This window comes from Pistacia vera, unplaced genomic scaffold, assembly GCF_008641045.1.
Source record: "Pistacia vera cultivar Batoury unplaced genomic scaffold, PisVer_v2 Contig460, whole genome shotgun sequence".
NCBI lineage: Eukaryota > Viridiplantae > Streptophyta > Magnoliopsida > Sapindales > Anacardiaceae > Pistacia > Pistacia vera.
The window spans coordinates 1,755,171-1,781,893 of NW_022196291.1; the positions used below are offsets into that span (position 1 = coordinate 1,755,171).

Sequence of the window (26,723 nt, forward strand, 5' to 3'; positions counted from 1 at the left end):
AAAGAAAATTGTTAAAATAGTTTGACCATATATATATGTACAAGATTGTTTTGATAAAATTTCACTAATAGAAGAAAATCCATCTCCAACTAAGGAGTGCTAGCATTAGTAGAAATGTCACTACCTTTCCCAATAAACACATGGACTCTCGTTTACTTTAAGGGCGTGTATGGTTAGAGATTATAGGAGATTACTGAGGTAATGTCATCTTATATTACTTAATTATCATGTTTGGGTTTCAAGTAATATAAGATTTCAGTAACCTTCTAATACTAATAGTAGTTATTATTGGTAATATAGGAGGTAATATGATTACTTGGTAATCTTATGTTTGTTATAATTTTACCCCTTATTAATAAAATTTTAGGACAGTAATGTCCTTGTTTTAAAAGCAATTTACAAAAATACCAATTGACTATTTTATCTTTATATACAAAGTTTTTAAGACATAAATACCTCTGAAATTTAAAAAAATTACCCAAGGGTGGTGGCTGGATCTGGCCACCACCGCCAGCCATCAACAACCACCACTAAGGCTGCTCCCGGCCATGGATCTATGATCCATGGACAAAAATAGCCAGATCTAACTAGGAAAAGCTAGATATTTGGCTGTGAAACAATCATCGTTTCACAACCAAATATTTGGCCTTTCACGGCCAAATCTCCACTTTCACCACTGCCAACAGTGGCTTGGGGTAGGTGGGGGTATTTTTGTTAAGTTTTAAAATTCTTTTTTTTTTTTTTTTTTTGGTTAGGGTGTTTTAGCTGAACCTGAAATGTAGGGGGTTAAAAAAATAATTCAAAAAATAATATTATATTAATATTTAAAAAAGTGGACAATTTAGTAATTGATATAACATATCCATCAATTTATTCATTTCAACCAAATATATTAATATAACATACCCACTAATTTATTCCAACTAACCAAATACATTTTCCTAAACATTTCCAGTAATCTTTACGGTAATCTATCTTTCCATTAATATAACATTTTTAGTAATACAACATTCTCTAAACCAAAAACATCCTAAAGTATATGTAACAAAGCGCAAGTCTTATTTAAGTCTTAAAAGTTTTTAAATGTACATCGTGATTAATTTAGCTGAAATTCTATGTGATGATTAATTGAAGTTGAGACAACGTACAGATCCCTTCCCAAGAGTTTGCCTTATAAAGTTCAACAACCAATTTAATGCTCGGTCCATTGATGGTCTTCTTGCATTTCTGGATGAGATTGAAATGGAAGAGAATTACTGTTTTGTATTTTTGTTGCTATTCACAACATCAATGCGCCAAATTGCTTTTTGTTCAATATTCGCATTATTTGTTCTATCACAATGTGAATGCGTGCACCTCTTTGTGTGAATGTTTATATATATATATATATATATATATATGTATTCACTTCTTTTTTATCGATGTCCATCTGCACCTGCATTGCTTTAGTTAAATGTTGTCTTGGAATCTTGTGGATAATTTTGTATATATAATAGGAATACCTATCTACAGAGACGCTATTGCCAATGCCAAAGACCGATGTCGGTATAGAAATACTTCGTTAATGCTAGAACGGTATCGGAGAATTGTAAAACTACAACAACACTGCTAACGTCGAGCTAGAGGTATTACTCCGACACCAATCCCAACTGTTGGCGTAATATGAAAACGTAGAAAATAGAGATGTCAATAGTAAAAGAGTTAGAAATTAAATCTTGAGTTATATTAATGAACGTGATTAAAGAGAGGATTTTTTTGGTATACATTAAAGTAATTAATGAACAAACATATAGGCTTTAGATTCAAAGACAAAAATGAGGTTTCCCTTGCATATATAACACGCCAATTAAAAGCAGTAGAAGAAGACTGACATACAAATTACTTGATTATGCTTTAACTCATTAATTCTTGTTAACCAAGTAATATATTGTCTTGCAAAAGTTTTTGTTAATGATAAAGACGGCAGTGTTTAGATTTTCTATCAAACAGATTCACAAATCTAAATTCTGAATTCTCTAATTGCCTCACTGGCTACAATATTCTATGCGGTAATGCCTTGAATTCCATGAACTCCTCTAATTAATAGATTCAAATGAATCAATCTCTCTCACTATTTAATATGTGGCAGCTGGCCCAGGGACATAATAAAAACAACGACCTCGTCATAGGGGGGACTAGACAAGGACTAGATCCATTCTGATACCATTTATCATGGGTTGAGAGTTTCACATCCAATACGAGATTCATCACACTAGGCTTGCATTTTGAAAAAAACTCAAACTTAGAGTTTTTGCATTCCTGAGTTGGTTTAACCAATACTTAACGTAATATATATTGTATTAAGTTGACTATTAAAGAACCACAAATTCTTATATGTTTAATGCCTAAACCCTTGATCACAAGAAAGTTTCTTTGGTTTTTTTAATATATATATATATATATATATATATATATAGGGTTAAGTGTCATTTTTTTTTTAAATATTTTTACATTAGCTGTTTGTTGTTAATGCAATGTAATTTAATTGACAAAAAATTCTTGAGACTATAGTCATTGACTCAACTGACACAAAATTAGGGATGGGCACGGGGCGAGTCTAGGCCGGGGATTGGGGTCCTCGTGTAGTGACTGCTTTCTAGCTAATATACTTGGAAAAATATACTATGGTAAACATACATACATATAAAATGAAAAGTAATGGGCCCAAAAATCTTCTTTACTTGATATATATAATTCTTTACATAACAAAAATAGTCTATACAATAGCTTTAATACAGTGGACAGTAATGCCATTTCTCTCCGCTTCTCGACATCCATCTGACCGCTCCTCACCTATTTCCTGCAAAAACATTTGAAAACAACGGGGTGAGCACTAGTTGCTTAGTAAGTAAATCCTCTACACTAATCTTCTTCCTCCGTTGCTTAAACTTGGAATTCTTTCCTTACTCTATTCGTTTTCTTCTTCTTCATTCTCTCTTTGTTCTTTCTCTTTTCTTAACTATTTCTAGTTCTCACTGTTATTTTATTCTAACTTTCTTTGTTCTTTCTTTCTAATTCTCTCCGTTTTTTCTTTCTTCTAAGTTCTCAATAACCATGATAGGAATCATGGTATCATGCATGGGTGAGATGCAAATGCATAAATGTATAGAGATGCATTTTTCTTTTCTTCTTTTTTATTTCTTATTCTCTTTTCTTTCTCTTTTCAATGTTTCTTTCTTTCTATTTCTTTTCTTTCTTTCTATTCTTTCTGTTCTTTCTTTCTTCTCTTCTCTTCTCTTCTTTTCTTTTCTTTCTTGCTTGCTTATTCTTTCTTATACTTTCTTCTTCTTTCTTCTTCTTTCTTATTTTTTGCCGATCGGACTCGGTCGATGCATGGAATCGGAACCATGGCTGTGTGAGTGAGTACAGTCCTCATCTACATGTACTCTTACGGACTGTACAAATTCTTTTCTTCTTAGGCCACTCAATTAAGGTGTCGTGCATGTAGGTATTTCTTCTAGGTACAACCCTCATCCAATGCACTCTTACGGGCCGTACAAATTCTTCGTCTTCTTCTTAGGCCGCTCACTTATGGCAGCGTGCATGTGGGAATCTTCTCCTTCTTGTCACTCACGGGTTCCCCATCGCAACAACCTATTCTTTTCTTGTTTTAAAGCATTCTAGCTTTTTCTTTCTTTCTTTTTAATCTTTAAATTCTTTATTCTTTAGATTCTCATACATATGTATATGTATGCATATGGATGACTCATGCTTATAATTCTTTCTAAGTGCAACATATAATGCAAGAATGCCATGTAGCACAAAGATAAGTTTTTCTCTACTCATGCATAGACATTTCATCAAACAACATGCATGCATACTCAATTTCTATTTTGGCTATATTTCTACTTCTTTCTCAAACTACCAATAATTGGAGTAAAACTCCCTTAAATCAACAATTAACCTGGTCAGGAAAATACACTTCATAAATCTTCTTAAACTCTTTCTAAATTCAACCCAACTTTTATCAAGTTCTATCAACACAACCATCCCTTCTCATAGTGGAAATCCAATCATGGATCATCATCAAACTCAATAACAATTCCATCCACAAATCTCAAGCATATAAATTCATATAAAACCATCTCAACACTTTTATTGTCAAACAAGGGTTAGGGTTGGATTTACTTACCTTGTGCTCGAGTAATTCCACTAGGATTCCTCTATCTTTGGTGGAATTGTTCTTTCTCTAAAACCCTAAGCATAAACACTATAAGAATTCAACACTTTCAAAAATTAATCTCTTATCTTGAGCAAGAATTCTTACCTTTGGATGCTTAGGATCAAATCTCTACCAAACTCCAACCAAAAGCCCTCTAATCTTCCTTTGAAATTTGATGAAAAGATGAGAGAATTTGAGAGTAGAAGTGGCGTGTGGGGTGTAGAGAATGGGAAGGTGTGTGTGATTGAACCCTTAATATCTCATATTAATATGCATTCTTTCCCATTTTACCCTTACACTTTATAGAAAATTCCATTTTTCCCTTTCGTTCATCACAAATACACCCCCATCTCCAATGCGTTCTCCATAAAATTTCCTTACTTTTCACTCCCCATTTTTACTACTAATTAGGGTTAGAATGGTCACTTTACCCCTAAGGAAAATTCTCTAGAATCTTCTCAAGAATTTTAGCCAGCTTTTAGCCTTGGCGAAGATTTTTCTTTGCCTCGGCGAAAAATTCCAGAGCATACGTCGCCGCGACGAAGTCTAAAAATGTTCCCAAAGTTTAGATAATATACTTAAAAGAGAAACTCAATTACCTTAGTTTATGTAATGTGAGATTGCAATTGAAAAATAGAGAATTGAAAACAGAGAGAGAGAGTAAGAGTAGAGAAGATACACTTTCTTTGCTGCACTTTTTAGTTAATTACAAAGTAGAGTGTGCTATTGTTTTACATATACACAATTTCAGTAGACTTTACACCCTAAAAGACAGTGTTTTGAATGTTTATTATTTGAGCTAAATCGACAGTGTTTCAATGACTTTGCACTTTGTCATTTGTCCAACATTGCCCCTCAAACTGGACTGCCTAAGCTATTTACATTTGTTAGTATAACAAGAGAGTTGGAGAAACATCAAACGGTGTAGTTTCAACCCACATAATGTAAAGCTTAAAACGGCGTAGTTTCAGTTTTACTTTACTCTTCTGTATAAAAGAACTCAACCACTGTATGTTTGTTAATTCAGTTAGAGAAGAAGAAAAATACAATTTGTCTTGCTTTGTTTTTCCTTTCTTTCCTGATTACTCATAAATCTTGTTTTAATTCTACAATCTTCTAGTCTTTACATGGTATCAGAGCCATAGACTAGCGTCAATGGCAAGTTCTACTCTTGATTTCTCAGATAATACATCCAAGGTTGATGCTGAACAACTCAGTAATAGAGGTACATAGAACTTAACAGTTCATTCGTCACTTCCTAATCTCTCGGTGAAGCTGGTGGAAAAGAACTATAACTACTGGCGTTCTCAGGTTTTACCTGCATTAGCTTCTCATGAGTTAGATTGCTTTGTTACAGGTACGAATTCTTGTCCCTCTCTATTTATAATGGAGAAATTAGAAGGAAATGAACATGCAATTAAGTGACCAAACCCTAAGTAGTTTAATTGGAAGAAGACTGATCAGTTCTTGGTTAGTTGGTTGCTATCATCAATATCTGAATCTATGTTAAGGCATGTATCAAAATGTAGTACTGCATATGAAATTTGGCACACATTGGAATTATATTTCCAATCGGTCTCCAAGGCTAGAACCTTACACCTTAGGAATATGCTTCAGACCACTAAAAAGGAATCACAAAGTGTGAATGACTATGTTCTACAGATGAAAGAGTTAGGTGATGAACTTAATGCAAGTGGTGTGCATGTTAGTGATGAGGAGTTATTGTTTAACATTCTAGATGGATTAGGCCCGGAGTATGATGCTGTAGTTGCAAATCTTACCTCTAATGTCAATCAGATTACATTTCAAGAGGCTCAATCCTTGTTGCATAAGCATGAGATGAGATTAGAGAAACAAAATAATGCTTTGTTGCATTTCATGGACAAATGTCTTCTGCCCTATTAGCATAAAAAAATGGATCATCTGAAGGTTCTAGTGCATTGCCTCACAATGACACTGGTGTAATGATAAATTAGTCTTCCAATATGTTGAGTCCTGTTAGGAGCAATTTATCACAATCTAGTTCAGTGTCTCAACAAGCACAACAGGCTCAACATGCCAACTTTGGTCACACAAGATACTCACAGTTTGTTGATGGAAACTCAGTTGGAAATTTTAGACCTGATTACAATATAGTGCCCTACAATCCATCGTTTGCCTCACCACAGTTATTTGCTAGTGGATTTAACCCATTTGCTAAAGGTCGAGGCAGGGGTAGAGGTTTTGGTAAGCCAAGATTAGTGTGCCAAGTGTGCGGGAAACCTGGTCATTTAGCATTTCAATGCTATGTAATAACTGCTTCATACTTGGATACTCATAGAAATATATCAAGTAAAATACATTTATATTAGCAAAAGTAAATGGGCCCGGATTTTTTTTTTTTATCTACATATAATCGTTCTTTATACAAAATAAGGTATCATTTGTAAAAGTTATCAAAAACAGTGGACAGTGTAGCTATTGCTCCTCGCTTGCCGACGCCTATCCGACCACGTCCTCACCTAGATCCTGCAAACACAAAGAGGGATAACAGGGTGAGCACAAAATAATGCTCAGTAAGTAAATCCTCCACTCGTCTATCCCCGTAACTCTTTCTCTTAATTCTTTCCTAACACTCTTCTCATCCCATTTATTTTCTCTTTCTATTTCTCTTTTACACAGCTCTCTTTTATTAACTTTCTGTTGTATGTCACGGCCTCATCTTACCGGAGTCACGGCCTCATCTTACCGGAGGCACGGCCGGGTGGAGTTCACAAAGCACCAACCCACTCTTCATGACTTCCGGGTGGAGTTCACAAAGCACCAACCCATTCTTAGATTTTTCTCATTCTCTTTACTTTTAGAGTAGCTCATTCACAAAGTTCTCTACTTTTTCTCAAACTACTTCTCAATGCACAATTAATGCATAAGGATGATTCATGCTTAAAATTTCTTACTTAATGCACTTATGAAATGCACAAATGCAATATTGCATCAAGATAGTCATTATGCACAGGTCACACTCAAGAAGGCATAACTTGAGTTATACACATTAGATTGCTACAATTTTGGTCTTGTTTTAAAGCTTAGAGACAGGGATACAACTTTTTCTTTTTGGTATCAACCCAGTTCAATCTGTAAGATGCCCAAAAATCACTCAGAAGGTCACGGCTGTGACAGGGCAGTTTTCACTTAGGCATTTCATTAAACATTAGTTGTGCATAAACAAACCCTAATTCAATTATCATTTTATTTATTTCTCAAACCATCCGAAATGAGAGAATAGCATCACATACCTACATGGCAAACACACTCCCAAAAAAATTTCTCCAATTCTTCCAATTTCAACCCATCATCAAATCATCACATATACTTCTCATATTCAAATATATCCAACAATAAGCCTAATTCATCATACATCTCATCTCAATTTCTCAATAATCACAACATATGCATATTTAAAAGAAATCTCTACTCACTTGAATTCTTAAATTTTAGCTTGAGTTGGATTTTGAGTAGAATTTACTTACCTTGTGCTTGAGTAGTCTCTCCTAAACTCTCTACTCTTGTTGGATTCCAATCTTCTCTTAACCCTAAGCATAAACTTCATAAGAACTCAACCTTTACACAAATAAATCATAGATAAAGAGCATGAATCCTTACCTTTTAATGCCTAGAATCAAAACCCTAAGAAAAACCACTTAAAAGCCCTCAAAATCCTTGGAGGATTGAATGAAAATTTGAGAGAAAATGGGGGAGGAGTGTGGCGGTGGAATGAAGAAAATAAGGGTTTCAAACCCTTAACACTTTAGTTTATAACCACACTTTCCCATTATGCCCTTATTCTTTCTTAGAAATTTCATCTATGTCCTTTAGTCAATGACCATAATGCCCTCATTTTTAATGCATTCTCTATGAAATTCTATCTCTTTTCACTCCCCACAATTTCAACTAATTTTGGGTGAAAAGACCATTTTACCCCTAATGAAAGTTTAAGGGATTTTCTTCACATTTTTCTCAAAATAACTTTAACAAAAATTCAACTAAGGGCCAACCAACCAATATTAACAATATATCAACCCAAATAAAAGCAAAACAATAAACATTCAAGCAATACACCATAACTTAGCTATGTACCTCAAGTGGGGCGTTACATGCTATCACAGATTTGACCATGATTACCAAGGTTTCTCTTGACCTGCTGTTACAAATTCAGGATTTTTTTCCATATGCAGGATATGTACCTGCTCATCCTAGACCTTCACAAGCTCCTAATCACTCAGCTCAAGCCTTACTTGCTAGCACTTCTATATCTGTTGGATCTTTCAATCCTAATATCACTACTTTCTATGATTATTTAGCATATAATGGACAACATGGAAATCCACAATATTAGCAACACACTTTTGGACCTTTACTCAGTACTGTCCAGACTAGTACTACTCCTAATCTGGATGTCAGTGTTACTTCAGGGCCTACTAATCCACAAATGGCAACTCCTCAGACAGTAAAAGATCAGTTCTGGTACATGGACTCCGGGGCCTCAAATCACATAGTTGCTGATTCCTCTAACATGCTGACCAAGACCAGTTATTCTAGAGGATCTAAGGTACAAGTTGGAAATGGGGAAGCCTTACCTATTACTCACACAGGTATGATGGTTCTTCCATCTTTTAATTCAAATAAAATAGTTCATCTACGGAATATATTATGTGTACCTAATATAGCCAAAAACCTGCTAAGCATTTCCCAAATCACAAAAGATAATAATGTGATTGTGGAATTATACTCTAATAAGTGTTTGGTAAAGGATAGAGACAACAAAAGGAAGGTTCAAAATGGTCTTTATCAACTGGATCTGCCCTTTGATGTTGCACTCGGTCCTATTGGTTTTGTTGCACAACCACCATTTTCTGCTAATGCAAACAATATTTTCGTAATGTTCATTTTCTACAATACAAGGAAAGTCAAACAATCACTCAGCTGAGTCCTTTTGCTTTGCGGCTAAACCTTTCTGTCTTTCTCCTGTTGATATTGCAAATAAAGCATTTGCCAATGTGAATAAAGCATATACTTGTAATAATTCTGATGTACTGATGGGTTTTTCTTTACTTTGGCATTCTAGGCTACAAAATCCTAGTTCCAAGTCTTTGCAAATTGTGTTGAATAAACTGAATGTAAAGCACTCTATTGATAGCAATAGAAGTTCCTTTTGTGAAGCATGTATGTTTGGCAAGTTGAAGCAATGTAGTTTTCCCTCCTCTACTTCACGTGTACATGCTCCCTTGGAATTGATTCACTCTGATCTATGGGGTCCAGCCCCTGTTTTATCACAAGAAGGTTACCGTTACTATATCATTTTTCTTGATGATTATAGTCGGTTTACTTGGATTTATCCACTTTAAATCTGAAGCCTATGAAGTGTTTACTCATTTTCATGTTTTTGTGGAGAAGCAATTGGGAACTAAGCTTAAGTGTCTTCAAACTGACTGGGGAGGGGAATTTAGGTTCTTTCCTAAGTATCTCCAACAGCATGGGATCATGTTTTGGCATCCTTGTCCTTACCTTCATCAGCAAAATGGTAGGATTAAGAGGAGACATAAATCAATCACTGAGTTTGGACTCTCCTTATTAGCTCATGCTTCTATGCCATTGAATTTTTGGTGGTTAGCTTTCTCTATAGGGGTCTAAATTCTCAATAGATTACCATCATCAGTTCTTGATTTAAATTCTCCATTGCAAGTACTCTTTAATCAAGAACCTGTCTATCATGAGCTTAAAGTTTTCGGATGCAGCTATTTTCCCTATCTGCAGCCTTATCAAAGACACAAGCTGGACTTTCATATTGAAAAATGCATTTTTATAGGCTATAGCCTAAGTCATAAGGGGTATAAATGCATGACAAAGTTTGGCCAAATGTATGTGGTTAAGCAGGTGAAATTCAATGAACAAGACTTCCCTTTCAAATCTAGTTTCTTTCAGTCAGATTGTCCTGAGAATGATTCAGAGTTTACTAAATATACTTTAACTTCTTCATCCTGGACTATTCCTCAACAGCCATGCAATCAATTTGTTTCTCATATTAGTACTGTCACTTGTCCTTCTAGCACATCCTTTAAACAGACTCCATCCATACCTCGTTGTCTAGTACCTACATTCTCACACTCCTCAGCAACTAAGTTACATACTTCAGACTTAAATACATCTGCAGGTAATATTCACACTACAACAGCCTTATCTACTGATTCAGATTCTCAACCATCTACAGGTAATATTCACACTGCAGCAGATTTGTCTACTATTTCAGACTCTCAACCATCTGTCTTAACTACTCAGAACTCTCCAAACCTGCAAAATTGTTTTGGTATTCACTTGGAAATGGTTCTTCCATTCCCACTGATAACACTCATCCTATGATTACACATTCTAAATCCCAAAAAAACCAATCACCAGCTCAAGCTTTTCTCCCAACTCAAACCACACTCAAAGAACCTAAAAATGCTAGAGAAGCTTTGGCTATTCCCGAGTAGAAGGCAGCCATGGAGACTAAATATCAAGCCTTGTTAAACAATAACACATGGGACTTGGTTCCATATACAGATGGTATGCACATTGTGGGGTGTAAATGGGTGTTTAAAACAAAGCCTAATTCTGATGGATCCCTGCAGAAATATAAAGCTAGGCTGGTGGCAAAGGGTTTTCAGCAAACTCCTGGGCTGGATTACTTTGATACATTTTCTCCGATTGTAAAAGCAGCCACAATCAGAATTATTTTCTCTTTAGCAGTACATCATAGTTGCGAAATCTAGCAGCCAGATGTCAATAACGCATTTTTGAATGGGGACTTAACAGAGCAAGTTTTTATGCTCCATTCTGAGGGTTTTCTGCATCATCTCATCCACATCAGCCACAACAGGTTTGCAAACTCCGTAAAGCTTTATATGGTCTCAAACAAGCCCCTAGAGCTTGGTTTGATAAATTAAAACATGCTTTTTTGACTTGGGGTTTCCATAATAGCTCATCAGATGTTAGTTTATTTTTTTATAAAAAGGAATCTACTGTGATGTATTTGTTAGTATATGTAGATGACATATTAGTCAAGGGCAATGATTCCTCACTCATATCCAATCTGGTTCAAGACCTAAACAATCAGTTTGCACTGAAAGTCTTGGGAGCAGTCCATTATTTTCTTGGTTTCAAAGTTAAAAGAAATGATTCAAGGTTGTTACTTACTTAGACAAAGTATGCACAAGAACTCCTTGAAAAAGCCAGAATGGCAGATTGTAATCCATGGACCACACGCATGGCAATCGGCACTAAACTTGGAAGAGAAGAGGGAGACTTATTTGAAGAACCAACTCTTTATCGAAATATCATTGGTGGCCTACAATACTTGACCCTCTCCACACCTGACTTAGCTTTTGCGGTTAATAAGCTAAGTCAGTTTTCACAGTCCCTAACTATTGTGCATTGGACAGCCTATAAGAGGGTTTTGCGTTATATCAAAAGTACTAGTCATCTTGGTCTTCTTTTCGGTAAATATGATCATTTACGTCTTGAAGCTTATGCTGATGCCGATTGGGCAAGTGATGTGAATGGTCGGAAGTCCACAAGTGGTTATGCAACCTTTCTTGGAAATAATCTCATCCAATAGAGCTCTAAGAAACAGAAAGTTGTGTCTTTGTCATCGACTGAAGCTGAATATCGCTCTCTAAGTCAAACAGCCACTGAAATTGTTTAGGTACAACATCTGTTCAAAGAATTAGGTCTTGAAATTAAACACATTCTTATAATTTGGTGTGATAATATGAGTGCAGGCGCGTTATCTTCTAATCCTATATTTCATGCTCGCACCAAACACATAGAGATTGATGTACACTATGTGAGAGAGTTGGTGACAGAAAAGAATTTGGTTGTTCAATATGTTGCTTCCGAATACCAAAAAGCTGATGTTTTAACCAAACCATTGTCAGGTTCTCAATTTACCATGCTGAGGGAAAAGTTGAATGTAACCTCTATACTTCCCTGATTCTGGCTTACAATTTTCAGTTTCAACCAATGCAAAGTGTGCTGATTGTTTCACTGATTCTAGTTTACATATTTAGTCTCAGTAGTCTTAGCCAATGCAGATTTTTTTTTGGTTTACACACTCAATTTCAACCAATGCAGAAGGGTGCTAATTGTTTCTCTGATTCTGGTTCACATATTAAATTTCAACCGATGCAGAGTGTGTTGACTGCTTTTATGATATTGCATGACTTGGAAATGTTGAGATAAGTTCAGTACTTAATAACAATACATAAAGCTTAGTTTATGGAGGAATGTTGGTATAACAACAGAGTTGAAGAAAAATCAACACATGAAGAAGGCTTAGTTTATGGGGAAATGTTAGTATAACAAGAGAGTTAGAGAAACATCAACACATGAAAAAGGCTTAGTTTATGGGGGGAATGTTAGTATAACAAGAGAGTTAGAGAAAAATCAAACAGTGTAGTTTCAACCCACATAATGTAAAGCTTAAAANTAAAACATGCTTTTTTGACTTGGGGTTTCCATAATAGCTCATCAGATGTTAGTTTATTTTTTTATAAAAAGGAATCTACTGTGATGTATTTGTTAGTATATGTAGATGACATATTAGTCAAGGGCAATGATTCCTCACTCATATCCAATCTGGTTCAAGACCTAAACAATCAGTTTGCACTGAAAGTCTTGGGAGCAGTCCATTATTTTCTTGGTTTCAAAGTTAAAAGAAATGATTCAAGGTTGTTACTTACTTAGACAAAGTATGCACAAGAACTCCTTGAAAAAGCCAGAATGGCAGATTGTAATCCATGGACCACACGCATGGCAATCGGCACTAAACTTGGAAGAGAAGAGGGAGACTTATTTGAAGAACCAACTCTTTATCGAAATATCATTGGTGGCCTACAATACTTGACCCTCTCCACACCTGACTTAGCTTTTGCGGTTAATAAGCTAAGTCAGTTTTCACAGTCCCTAACTATTGTGCATTGGACAGCCTATAAGAGGGTTTTGCGTTATATCAAAAGTACTAGTCATCTTGGTCTTCTTTTCGGTAAATATGATCATTTACGTCTTGAAGCTTATGCTGATGCCGATTGGGCAAGTGATGTGAATGGTCGGAAGTCCACAAGTGGTTATGCAACCTTTCTTGGAAATAATCTCATCCAATAGAGCTCTAAGAAACAGAAAGTTGTGTCTTTGTCATCGACTGAAGCTGAATATCGCTCTCTAAGTCAAACAGCCACTGAAATTGTTTAGGTACAACATCTGTTCAAAGAATTAGGTCTTGAAATTAAACACATTCTTATAATTTGGTGTGATAATATGAGTGCAGGCGCGTTATCTTCTAATCCTATATTTCATGCTCGCACCAAACACATAGAGATTGATGTACACTATGTGAGAGAGTTGGTGACAGAAAAGAATTTGGTTGTTCAATATGTTGCTTCCGAATACCAAAAAGCTGATGTTTTAACCAAACCATTGTCAGGTTCTCAATTTACCATGCTGAGGGAAAAGTTGAATGTAACCTCTATACTTCCCTGATTCTGGCTTACAATTTTCAGTTTCAACCAATGCAAAGTGTGCTGATTGTTTCACTGATTCTAGTTTACATATTTAGTCTCAGTAGTCTTAGCCAATGCAGATTTTTTTTTGGTTTACACACTCAATTTCAACCAATGCAGAAGGGTGCTAATTGTTTCTCTGATTCTGGTTCACATATTAAATTTCAACCGATGCAGAGTGTGTTGACTGCTTTTATGATATTGCATGACTTGGAAATGTTGAGATAAGTTTAGTACTTAATAACAATACAGAAAGCTTAGTTTATGGAGGAATGTTGGTATAACAACAGAGTTGAAGAAAAATCAACACATGAAGAAGGCTTAGTTTATGGGGTAATGTTAGTATAACAAGAGAGTTTGAGAAACATCAACACATGTAAAATGTTTTTTTTTTTGGGGGAATGTTAGTATAACAAGAGAGTTTGAGAAATATCAAACTGTGTAGTTTCAACCCACATAATGTAAAGCTTAAAACAACGTAGTTTCAGTTTTACTTTACTCTTCTGTATAAAAGAACTCAGCCACTGTATGTTTGTTAATTCAATTAGAGAAGAAGAAAATACAATTTGTCTCCCTCTGTTTTTCCTTTCTTTCCCGATTACTCATAAATATTGTTTTACATTCTACAATCTTCTAGTCTTTACAACATTGCACTGTCTGCATTGTGCTGAATTTGTCCAACATTGCCCCTCAAACTGGAATTCACCCCATTGTTCAAACTAAAGAACTAACTACATTGAACCAAATGGCTAGGCTGCATTTTCTTACTAAAAGAAAATTTTCAAAACTGTAGGAGCAAAACAACTAGGCAGAAAACTTCAAATCTCAATAAACAGAACTACAAGAGAAGAAACTTCAACTTCAAACCTGCAGTAGCAGAACTGCAAAACAAGAACTTCAAATCTGCATCAAATTTGCAATAGCAAAATTGCAAAACAAGAACTTCAAATCTACATCACATCTGCAATAGCAGAACTGCAAAACAAGAACTTCAAATCTGCATCAAATTTTCAGTAGCAAAACTACAAAACAGCAAAACAAGAACTTCAAATCTGCATCAAATCTGCAAAAAACAAGAACTTCAAATCTGCATCAAATATGCAACAGTAGAACTGCAAAACAGGAACTTCAAATCTGCATTAAATCTGCAATAGTAGAATTGCAAGGCAAACTAAGTATTTGGATTGAAAACATCAATCAATTGAACTAGAAGAAAACATCTGATCTGTAACAACAGAACACATCTACCAACTAAAAACATCATAATAAGGAGGAATTTATCAGCACTGTAAAAAAGCAACTCACTAAGTTGCAACCCAGACCAGAACCTTCAAAGTGCACCAACAGTAAAGTATCAGACCTCCAAAACAACCAAAAAAAAAAAATCAGAACAATTACTCCACTCCAGATCAATAGCCCAAACAACCTATCAGAACTCAAGAGCAAAAAAAATCATCAGAATTCCAGAACAGTCAGAGATAACTCTAGAACAACCTCCAGAACAATCACTCCAGATTAATAACTCTAGATCAACTAACTAAATAGATGAAAAACAAAGTAAGAGAATCTGTAACCACCACCAATTTATCAGAACTATAGATTAATTAACTGAGCTGCAAACTAAACAAAAAATCTCAGCACTGAACCAACTATCAGTTACTTGCACACATTTCCTAATGACACCACATTCAGTTTGGCTCTTAACTCAGTGAACGGAGAAACTGAGAGTGCTTTTGTAAGAAGATCCACAATTTGTAGCTTGGAGGGAACATATTGGATGGCTAGCTTTTTTGCCAAGACTTGTTCACGAACATAATGAGCGTCAATCTCAATATGTTTGGTTCGAGCATGAAATACGGGATTCGATGCAAGAGCACCAGCATTTACATTATCACACCAGATTACTAGTATAGTGTGAAAGGTTAAGCCAAGCTCAGTAAACATATTTTCAAGCCAGGCTATCTCTATGACTGTGTGAACAAGGGCTCTATATTCAATTTCAATAGAGGAAAGGGCAACAGTCTTAGGTAAACACAATAGCCACCGGTAGATCTTCGATCCTCTATACTTCCTCCCTAATCAGCATCAGCATAACACTCAACATGAAGAGTGCTTGCTAGTTTGAACATAAGACCAAAATCCAGAGTACCTTTAATGTACCTCAATGCCCTCTTACAAGCTTGCCATTGAAGATCAGTAGGTGCTTGTAAAAATTGGCTTAACTTGTTAATAGTGTAGCTAATATCTGGTCTTGTAAGGGTTAAGTATTGTAGTGCTCCTACAGTACTTCTATACAAGCTGGGATTCTGAAACAGCTCACTGTCGGTTGAACTGAGTTTGACACCAACAGTCATGGGAGTTGAGCATGGATGTGCCTCCATCATTTTGTTTCGAACTAATGAGTCTGAAGCATACTTAGCTTGTTTTAAGTGAATACCTGCTAAATCTCTTGTTGCTTCCAAGCCTAGAAAATATTTAAGTGAGCCACATGTCTTTAGGGCAAAATTATCATTGAGATCTTTCATCAACTGCTTAATAAAGACCTGATCAGAACCTGTGATCAGTATGCCATTGACATACACTAAAACATAAATAGAACCAGTGTCTTGTTTCAGGATAAACAAACTAGAGTCTGATACTAAGTTTTGGAAGCCTTGAAGTTGTAAAGCAGCCTTCAATCAATCAAACCAAGCTCTTGGAGCTTGCTTGAGACAATAAAGTGCTTTGTTCAGCTTGCAAACTACATTAGGAAAAACAAAACTCTCAAAACCAGGTGGTTGTTTCATGAAGACTGTTTCAGTTAAAACTCTATTAAGAAATGCATTGTTAACATCTATCTGTTGAATATCCCATCCATGTGACACAGCTAGAGTGAAAACAATGCGTATAGTAGCTGGTTTAATCACTAGACTGAAAGTCTCAAAGTAATCAAGACCGAGAGTCTGTTAAAAACCTTTTGTAGCTAACCGGGCCTTTTATTTCTGTAGGGTTCCATCAGCATTAAATTTTGTGTGAAAAACCCATTTGTTTCCCACTATGTTCATATCAGAAGAAGGATCAAGAAGCATCCAGGTGTTGTTGGCTATAAGTGCATCATACTCACACTGCATGGCTGCTTTTCAGTTGCTGCTCTAGAGAGCTTCAGAGACTGTACCAGGTTCTGATTCAGCAGGTTCAGTATTGCTAGACCTACCAATGAGAAGTGCAAAATGATTATCCTCACCAGTTTGACTATAAGAAACCATATGGGATTGGACAGCTGACTTAGATCTAGTCACCATTGGATGAATATTCTCATATACTGACTTATCAGTTGGTTTAGCAGCAACTTGTGGTGAATTACATGGTTCTAATTTATTGGAACAAAGGGTCTCACAGAGACAACTGTCATCTGAGTCAGCAGCAACTTGTGATGAAGTGAGATCAACAAGAAGTTGACATGGTGAGAAAGAGCAATCTGCAGGAATAATAGGAAGAGTATCTATTGTGGTTTGATTATGGTCAGAATGAGGTATAGTAGGGATATTGGAGATATTAGGAGAAGGAATTGGTGCTGTAGAAGCTGGTATAGTGTGTGGAGGAAACACAACGAATTAAGAAGTCTTACCTACTGCTGCATTGTCTGAAGAAGACTAATCAGAAGAGTCAATTACTATAGGGGAACCAAGGGGAGCTGAAGGGTGATAATGACCAGAATTAGAGTCATAAGGATAATGTAAAACTTGTGGACTTGTACAAGTGTCAACACTGGTTTGAGATGAAGAGTTCAGATTTGGGTGTGGGAAAGAAAACATATTATTGACTGCAAAAGGAAATTCACATTCATTGAATTGTACACTAGGGGTGATAATTACTATTCCATCAGGTTTTAAACATTTATAACCTTTGTGTACTAAGCTATAACCAACAAACACACACTTTATGGTATGGGAATCAAATTTATGCCTGTTGTAATGCCTAGTGTAAGGAAAACATAAGCAGCCAAAAACTTTTAAGCCTTCATAGATAGGAATTTGGTTAAAAAGCTTTTTATAAGGACACACACTATTTAGGACAGGAGTGGGCAGTCTATTAATTAAGTAAACAACAGTTTCAAAAGCCAGCCACCAGTATTACAGTGGCATAGATGCATGGCTCAATAGTGTAAGACCAGACTCTACAATGTTTCTATGTTTCCTCTCACTCCGACCGCTTTGTTGGTGAACATAAGCACAAGACTGTCTAACCTGAATACCTTGATCAACTAAGTATGGTAAAAGGGCTTTGTATTCCCAACCTTGATCAGATTGTAAAGTTTTTAGTTTACATCCAAATTGTCTTTCAACAAGATACTGAAATTTAATAAAAACTTATTTGACTTCAGCTTTGGTCTTAAGAGGAAGCAACCATGTAAATCTACTATAGACATCCAAAAATTGCACATAGTATTTAAAACCTTCTACTGAGGTATAAGGGGCAGGGCCCCAAACATCAATATGAATCAATTCTAATGGAGCTATGGCATGAGATTGTGATGCTGGAAAGCTAGATTGATGTAATTTGCCCAATTGGCAAGCATAACAGTAGGTAACACTGGAACTAACAGAGGTTCTAATTTTCGATGGAAATTTTAAATGCAAATCAGTTAACATTTGATGTTGAATTTGTGAATGAGGATGACCTAATCATTTGTGCCAAAGCATGTATTCATCAGATTGTGTGTTGGCAATTAAACAATGAACATCAGTATTATTGTGTTTATGATCAGAATTATTAGTTAGAAAGACTGTTTTAAAGACAAAACTATTGGCAGAATCAGAAATTTCATTATTTTTCAAGCAAGTAGTACATTGACAACTTTCAGTAACAAAAGATGTACAAGTGCTATTATTTAAAACATGAGAGACCTGATCAACATTGTCACTAAGATCAGAGAAAATCTGACCTGAAGATGACTGACCGTTATTATAGAACAGACTTGTATTGTTGGACTGACCTGCATTTAATTGGACTGAAAAATTAATGTCATTACAAGTATTTGACAGTTGAGACACAGGTTTCTTAATAGAGCTAACAAAGGTTATATGGGAAGACAAATTATTTTGGGATGACACATGAGGGGAAGGCTTGTTGGAAGAGGAATTCAGCTGGTACAGGCCCCTTTTAAGATCCCCTTGCAATAGGATTGCTCTTGTGAATTTGTCCTTGACAACACAATAGTGAGCATCAAATTCAGCAATAATGTTGTTATCTTTAGTAAACTTAGAGATACTTAATAGGTTTTTCGTAATCCTAGGACACAAAGAATGTTTTTTAGATGCAAAGATTTTGAATGAAAAGTACTAAGCAAAAAGGAATGGCCAGTATGAGAAATATTAAGGTACTCATCATTTCCAACCTGAAGTTGATCCACTCCACTGTATTTTTTGCTGATATTGAGATACTGAGGTCTGAAGTGACATGATCAGTTGCCTCTAAATCCATGGACCACACTAGATCAGTGGGTGTAAGAGATGTAGCCACCGCAAATTGCTACTGTGTTTGTGGAGGGGACTGCACTGAAGAAGGTTGAAAGGGTTGTGCTGAGTGAAAATTGGAACCCTCAACCACGAAATGTGCTTGATTTTGACCAGTTATCTGCTAACTAGGAACATTATAAGCAGTAGCAGCCATATTGTCAGAATGATTTAAGCCATTGTTGAAGTTCCCATGTTGAGTACCAACTTGAGTATTATAAGCTGGTTGTGGATAAGCTGATGGATTTATGCCATTGTTGAAGTTCCCATGTTGAGTGCCAACTTGAGTATTATAAGCTGGTTGTGGATAAGCTGATGGACAATAAGAACCTCCTGCAAGACCATTAAACTGAGGAATACTGGATGGGCAAAAATTGCCACCACTTTTGTATTGATGATGGTTGTATGAATGCTGATTTTTATGTGGCTGAGATGATAATCCTTTATGATGCGAACTAGGTGGTTGTGATGGGTAGCCAATAGGATTCTGAGACAGACCAGTAAAAGCAAAGTTATACCTATGATAACACTACCCAGCTGAATGCCCTGCTTTACTGCATAACTGACAAATTAATTTTCCTCTTCCAGCATTATGTCCTCTTCCTCTACCATATGATACTCCCCCAAAGTAAGGTGGTATGTTGTTATACAAAGGCTAATTGTAGGTTTGAGGGATAGATTGAGAGTTAGGTATTATGGGATATTGAGGGTAATGAGGCTTGCCAAGAGACATCAGAATGGGAGGTGCTGTATAACATGGTCTAGCCATTTTGTCAGATTGTTGGCTAACTAGATCTGGTTTGGAGGAAATGTTTGGCACACTATTTGAATAGCTAGAATCACCAACAGAGTTGCCAGTAAAAGCTATGTGGGCTGAACAATTGTATAGATCAACAACATTGAACTTATCAGTCTAAGTTTATATTTTTGTAGCAAAAATGTGGCTTTTGCAATGTAACATAATCAAACTTCGACTCAATTCTTGAGGTTAAGTTCACTACAACAACATCGAACTTAGGACCAAGTCCATCTAATATATATTGCAGCAAATCCTCATCAGTGATTATCGGTCCACTATTAGACAGACTCTCTGAAATTTCCTTCATATTTTTCACATAATCTCCTACATTTAAATTTCCTTTTTGTGTTGTCTGAAGTAAATTCTTAAGATGTAACGCTCTAGCCTTTGAATCAGTAATGAACTCATGTTCTAAAGCAAACCATATCTCAGTGGAGCTTTTACATTTTTGACACATACCTAAACATGCTTTCTGAAATCGATGCCAATGACCAACTAACTAAGAACTTATGAGTTCTTTTCCACATTATATAAGCAAGAGTCAATTGTTCATTAACTAAAACACTACTTGCCCTAACTTCACCACTAGATTAACCTAACTCATGATCAATTGCTGAATCAAAAATTATAAGAGGTGAGGGACAGGAAACCCTACCAAGTAGATGATCTTTAAGTTCATGACAGCCAATTGTGGACAGCACCTAAGAGCTCCAAAAAGGGTAATTACTTTGAGTTAGCTTTGGATTTATAACCTAAAGGCTAGTAACAAGAGCTGAAGTAGCTCGATTTCCTTGTTGCTTCAACATCTCGTTTGAGTCGTTGAGCACATCAGAGGATTTTCCAAAATTCGCCATTGATGCAAATCACGGCTCTGATACCATGTGAGATTGTAATTGAAAAACAAAGATTTGAAAACAGAGAGAGAGAGAGAGAGTAAGAGCAGAGAAGATACACTTTCTTTACTGCACTTTTTCGTTAATTACAAAGTAGAGTGTGCTACTGTTTTACATATACACAATTTCAGTAGACTTTAACACTCTAAACGATGGTGTTTTAAATGTTTATTATTTGAGCTAAAACAGCAGCGTTTCAATGACTTTGCACTTTGTCATTTGTCCAACATTGCCCCTCAAACTGGACTGCCTAAGCTATTTACATTGCACTGTCTGCATTGTGTTGAATTTGTCCAACAATAGTGCCATAAATTTACAAATTGCAAATTTTTAAGGGATTAATTAATTACTTAATAAAATTGCAATTAATTACTTAATTACAATGTGATTAGATTATTAAATAATTAAATTGTATTGAATTAATTGACTAAATTTTAAAATATCGTATAGAATATCAAAATTAAATATCAAGATTGATATTTGATAATTCATAAATCATAAATCATAATCAATTATTTGATTTAATTACTTTTTTAATTAAAAAGGTTTAAAGAATTAGAAACTATTAATGTAATTTATGACTAAGTAATAAAAATATAAATCCAGATTTATACATCATACATCCTTGCGTTAAATCTTAGTGAACCATTGAATAAAATTAAAACAATGTTAATAAAGTTTATGACCAATTAACTGATTAGAAAGACATGATTATAGAATTTGTGTAAAATAAAACAATGCTAATAATTAATTAATTAATTAACTTAATAATTGATTAGAAAGATAACAATATTTGTGCAATTTGATATTTATTTTTCTAATATAGATTTCTCCTAAAATGTTCCCAGTTTAGATAATTTACTTAGAAGAGAAACTCGATTACCTTAGTTTATGTAATAGAGCAATAATTCAACAATTCAACATCATGAAGACATGAACATAACAATATGATTAAACAAGTCAATGTAATTTGTAAACCATTAAATATAGTTAAAAAAAAATTAATATAACAATATGATTAAACCAGATTTTGATTTATTGCCCCACTTTGGATCTAATATGATAAAATAAATTCTAAATTTAATTAATTTTATTATATAATCATTCATCTTATTTAAAATAAATTGAATTTTATTTTTGATAATTTATAAAATCTTGAAATATATTTTATTCACATTTAGTTAATTAAAGATAATAAATTATGTAATTTAATAATGTGAACCATTGAAGAAGATACTTGGACAATTGGACTTTTGAAGTCATATTGTTTTCATTCAAATTAATAACGATGAAATGATATCTAAATTATATAAACAATCTTAGATTAATAATATTTATTAATCTAATATAAGATGAAATGACTAAATTGCATTTATATGTATTGACATACTAAATATAAGACCTATTGTATATTTCATTTAGATATATAATAATATAACATTATTATGTATATATAAAAAAAGAGGTATTTAGATATAGAATAATAATATTACATTATTGTATAAAAGAATGGGTTGGGCTGCAATTTTTCGAGGTGGGTCAAGGACGACACGGGGCGGGGTTTTCAAGGGGCAGTTGGGGGGCGACATGGATTAGGGTTTTATGTGGCTTTTGGGGCGGGGCCTCGTTAGAGAAAACTAACCCCCATATCTGACCGTCCCCGAGTGCGAGGATGCTTTTTTGCTGATCTTCGGGGAATCCCCACCCCAATCGGGTCGAGACAGGATGGATCCCCATCGGGGGCAAGCGAAACGCCAACTCTACAAAGAATCTTATATTTAATAAATTAAAGATATAACTAATAAAACCCAATACATTAAGGATCACGACAATGTCATCCCTCAGGTTTTGGTCTACTAACAATCAAGTACGAGGATTAAATTTAAGTGATTGAAAATACAGTCCTTGCATATGATAAACCAACGTCCTACTAGCCATACTACACATGCCGTTGCCGCATTCTCAGTCAGACTCCTGCCAAAATCTATTAGCAAACCCCAAATCCCACTACTTCTAAACAAAGCCTTGCAATCAAGACAAAAACCCATTTCATTTTCAGATTCAGTGACAAAGATTTTACATACAATCTTGAGAATGAGAACAGGGAAGAAGATGAATTTGGATTTTCAAGAAATTATTTTTGGGCAAAAGACTCGATTGCCTCAGGATCGTCTCATAAACTTTCCGATATTAGTTTTGCTGCTGAGCAAGTTCTTGAATCAGTTTACTGTCAACAAAATTTCTTTATTATTATAACTTCGGCTTTGTAAATAACATTGTGATTTTTTTTCTTTTTTGTCGGAGTTGAGAGCAGTATCATCCAATACTGAACCCAAACATGAGAAAGAGATCGCATATTTTATGAACAGTTGCAAAAGCTTGTATTCTAAATAGGTTTTCGAGCTACGTAAGAAATCATTTAGAAACTGAGATAAAATTGAATGTGATTTCCATTTTGTTGAATGCATAGTGTTTGAAGAAAAAGCCAATTGAGATTATTTTTAGTGTTTTTAGTGAATCTTTGGTAGGCCTTTAACTGGTGATGAGTAATGGGAAAGTAGATATGGAAATCTAGGGTTCAATGTCCCCTATGTTGAAGAAAGGGGCTGATGCTTTAAAGGAGTTTTGGCTCTTGGGAGCCAAAACAAACACGTTACCTACTGTAGTGGACCTTAGATCAAGCATTCTACCCTTGTTGAATTTGAACCAACCGCCATTGCGTTGCCACTGGTAGTTATAGTTGTTATTTTATTGATTTAAAGTTTTTATTTACACACACCTACTGTGGATTTTATTAAAGTACATAGTTTCTGTATGGTATTTTGCAGTACCGATAAGAATATGTATGGTTCATGGATAATTTGAGATTATTAGACTCATCAAAGTGTAAAATTTACTAGCATTATTGTTGCCATTTTGTTGGTGCGAAAATAAAAACTAAAATCGTGTTATGTTATAATAATGATGAGAATAACTATTCCTTCAAGGACAATTAGGATGAGATTCACCTGAGTGTCAAAATCTACATGCATCGTTGTTGCCTTTATTTTTTGGAGGAAAAATAGAAGATAACATCATCTTATGGATCACTTATGCAAAGTGTGAATTTGTTTGAATAATAACAACTTGTGGTGTTAGGTGTGGCTTTGGCCTTGTGTTGTATGGATTTGGATCCAAGAAGGCATTAATGGAAGACTTTGCTTCAACAGCCTTAACGGAACATTCTGTTGTTATGATAAATGGCTATCTCCAGTCAATCAACATGAAACATGTATTTTCATCTTGGATTTCATTTGTGGTCTAACTATTGTAGATATGGTGTATACAAAAGTTACTAAAATGAATTGAATAAGAATTTTTTAATTTAACATGTTGCATATAAACACTATAATTTATGAACAATTAATGGAACATTAGTATTTTTTAACCATTTGGTTCTATGGGTGGGATGGTTTCTGGTAATAATGGGCATAAACATAACCATTTGTTTATGCCATGCTCATTTATGAATCTTAAACTTTAAAATGTAGGTTTTGATTACTTTAGTTGAAGTTCTATGTGATTAATTGAAGTTGAGGCAACGGACCCTTTTCAAGAACTTGCCTAAAGCTCAACAACCATTTAATTCTTTATCCATGGATGATCTTCTTGCATTTTTGGATGCGTCAAAAGTGAAAAGAGAATGATTTTTTTGTATGTCTTGCTATTCACAACATTGATGGGCTTGGATTAAGAGACTTTGAAACTCAACAGTATCTTGCCCTAATTGCTTCTTGTTCTCATATTCATATCATTGGCTCTATTGACCATGTGGGCTCACCTCTCTGTATGTTTACTTTCTGCATTACAAGTTACATATTGATAATTATTTAGCTAGTTGATGTTGTTTCATTTCTTATTATCGTTCCATTGTCTATCTGGATTGCTTTAGTTAAGTGTTGTCCTGAAATCTTGTGAGTAATTTGTATTTTTGTTGGTGCTAAAAGAGTTTAAGTCAAAAGCTCTTGAGTTTTATTCCCTCAATTCTTTTGTGGTCAATAAAATTTTAGAGTCATTGTTTTACTTTTATGGTTAAACATGCTTTTTAAGAATCTGAAACCATTTGTTGTGACTTGTGGAGGTTTCCACACTATGCTTTTAAGAAGATGCAGGTAGGGCTTCATCTTTTAATTAATGATTCATTTTCTTAATCTACTTTATTTAGATAAAGAAAGGTTGCTATAGCCATTCCATCTGGTTCGCACGGAAAATGTTTATGCGAGTCTAGAACAACGTTGAGGCCCTAGATTCAAGCTGCCATACCAAAATAAGCCACAGATAGATGTATGTTACTACAAAAGAGTTGAAGAACATCTCTAGTCTTCAGTTTTAGTATATCAATAAATTGGTGTGGTTGATTCTATATTATGTTCTTCACAGAAGGAATGCATGTGTTGCATTGTGATTGGACATTTTGAGAGGTATGTTATAATGTATTGACCCAATAAACTCATCCTTGGTTTTTTGTAGTGTGGGACAAGAAGATTACTTTGAACTCCCATTTGACAAAATTCAAAGATCATGAGTTGGTGAAGACTAAAAGGCATTCTGATGGTCAGGACCATAAAGATATCCTGAGCAATTAAGGACCGCGATACAAACATGAAGTACTTAATTGTGCGACTTAGGCTCAGCAAATTTATGAACCAACAATAATGCATTATCTTGATCGCTGATCACCATCACCCCATTTCAACAATTAATGAATCACTCAGTTTTGTGCATTCAAATGCACAGAAAAATAGAATCTTGAACATGAAGCCATTGATATTTCTGTTTTGTAGCTGACACGCAGTTAATGTCCAGTGCCACCAAGATTTCTCTCATTTGTCAACATCTATTATTTGCCTCTGCCGCAGTTTGCGTAATTTTCATACTACTGGATCAAGTCTACAAGTCCATGAGTCAAATTCATGTTCAGAGACTTGGACCCTGGAAATTTCTAGATCGATGACAATATACAGTCTAGTGTCGATAGTCGATACAAGAGTAGTTTGGGCTAAAAACAAAAATTGGGCCAATAGATGGGACCAGCAACAGGGAAGTCGAATGTGAGTAGAAAACCCAAACTCACATGGCCCCAAATCAAGTTTGATTCGCAATCACACCATTTAACAAAAGAAATTTAAAAAAAAAAAAAAAAAAAATTACTGACAGTTGCACTAAGAAAATTTTCTTAATAGAATAAAAGAGTTAACGACTTTTTTCCACCCAAATAATGGCTTAATGACACTTTCCCACCTACAGGCCTTTAAAATACCACTTTAATATCCAAATAAATATCCACGGCAAATAGAGAATAAACTTGGTCAGATTTTGGGAATTTTGAAGATGAGAGGTTGATGAGTCTTTTGGTGGTAGAATGTTGGATTTTGGTAGTTAGAATTGATCGGAATTTGACTTGAGAGAGGCAGCTATGCAAAACCTAATCACTCGATTACCAGCAATTGGTAAGGTTGACAAGAGTAGAGTTTGATGGGTTTTGGTGGGTGATGATCAGAAAAGAGAATGATAGTAGTGTGGGATTGCAACAATGCCAAAATTGGAAACGAAACATAAATTTGAATATTAAAATAACATTTTAAAAGTATATGGGTGAGGAAGTGTCATTAAATTATTGTTTACTCTCTTAAAAAAGATAAAACATAATAATTTGCAACCATATGCTCGACATAATTTACTACTTTACATGGAGAATATATAGACTTGGCAAAACGGGTGGGT

At 34.9% G+C, this 26,723-nt stretch overlaps 1 pseudogene; it reads left to right on the forward strand.

Moving 5' to 3' along the window:
- The first annotated feature begins 22,791 nt into the window (after positions 1-22,791).
- Positions 22,792-25,585, forward strand: LOC116145202 (annotated as a pseudogene).
- The last annotated feature ends 1,138 nt before the right edge of the window (positions 25,586-26,723 follow it).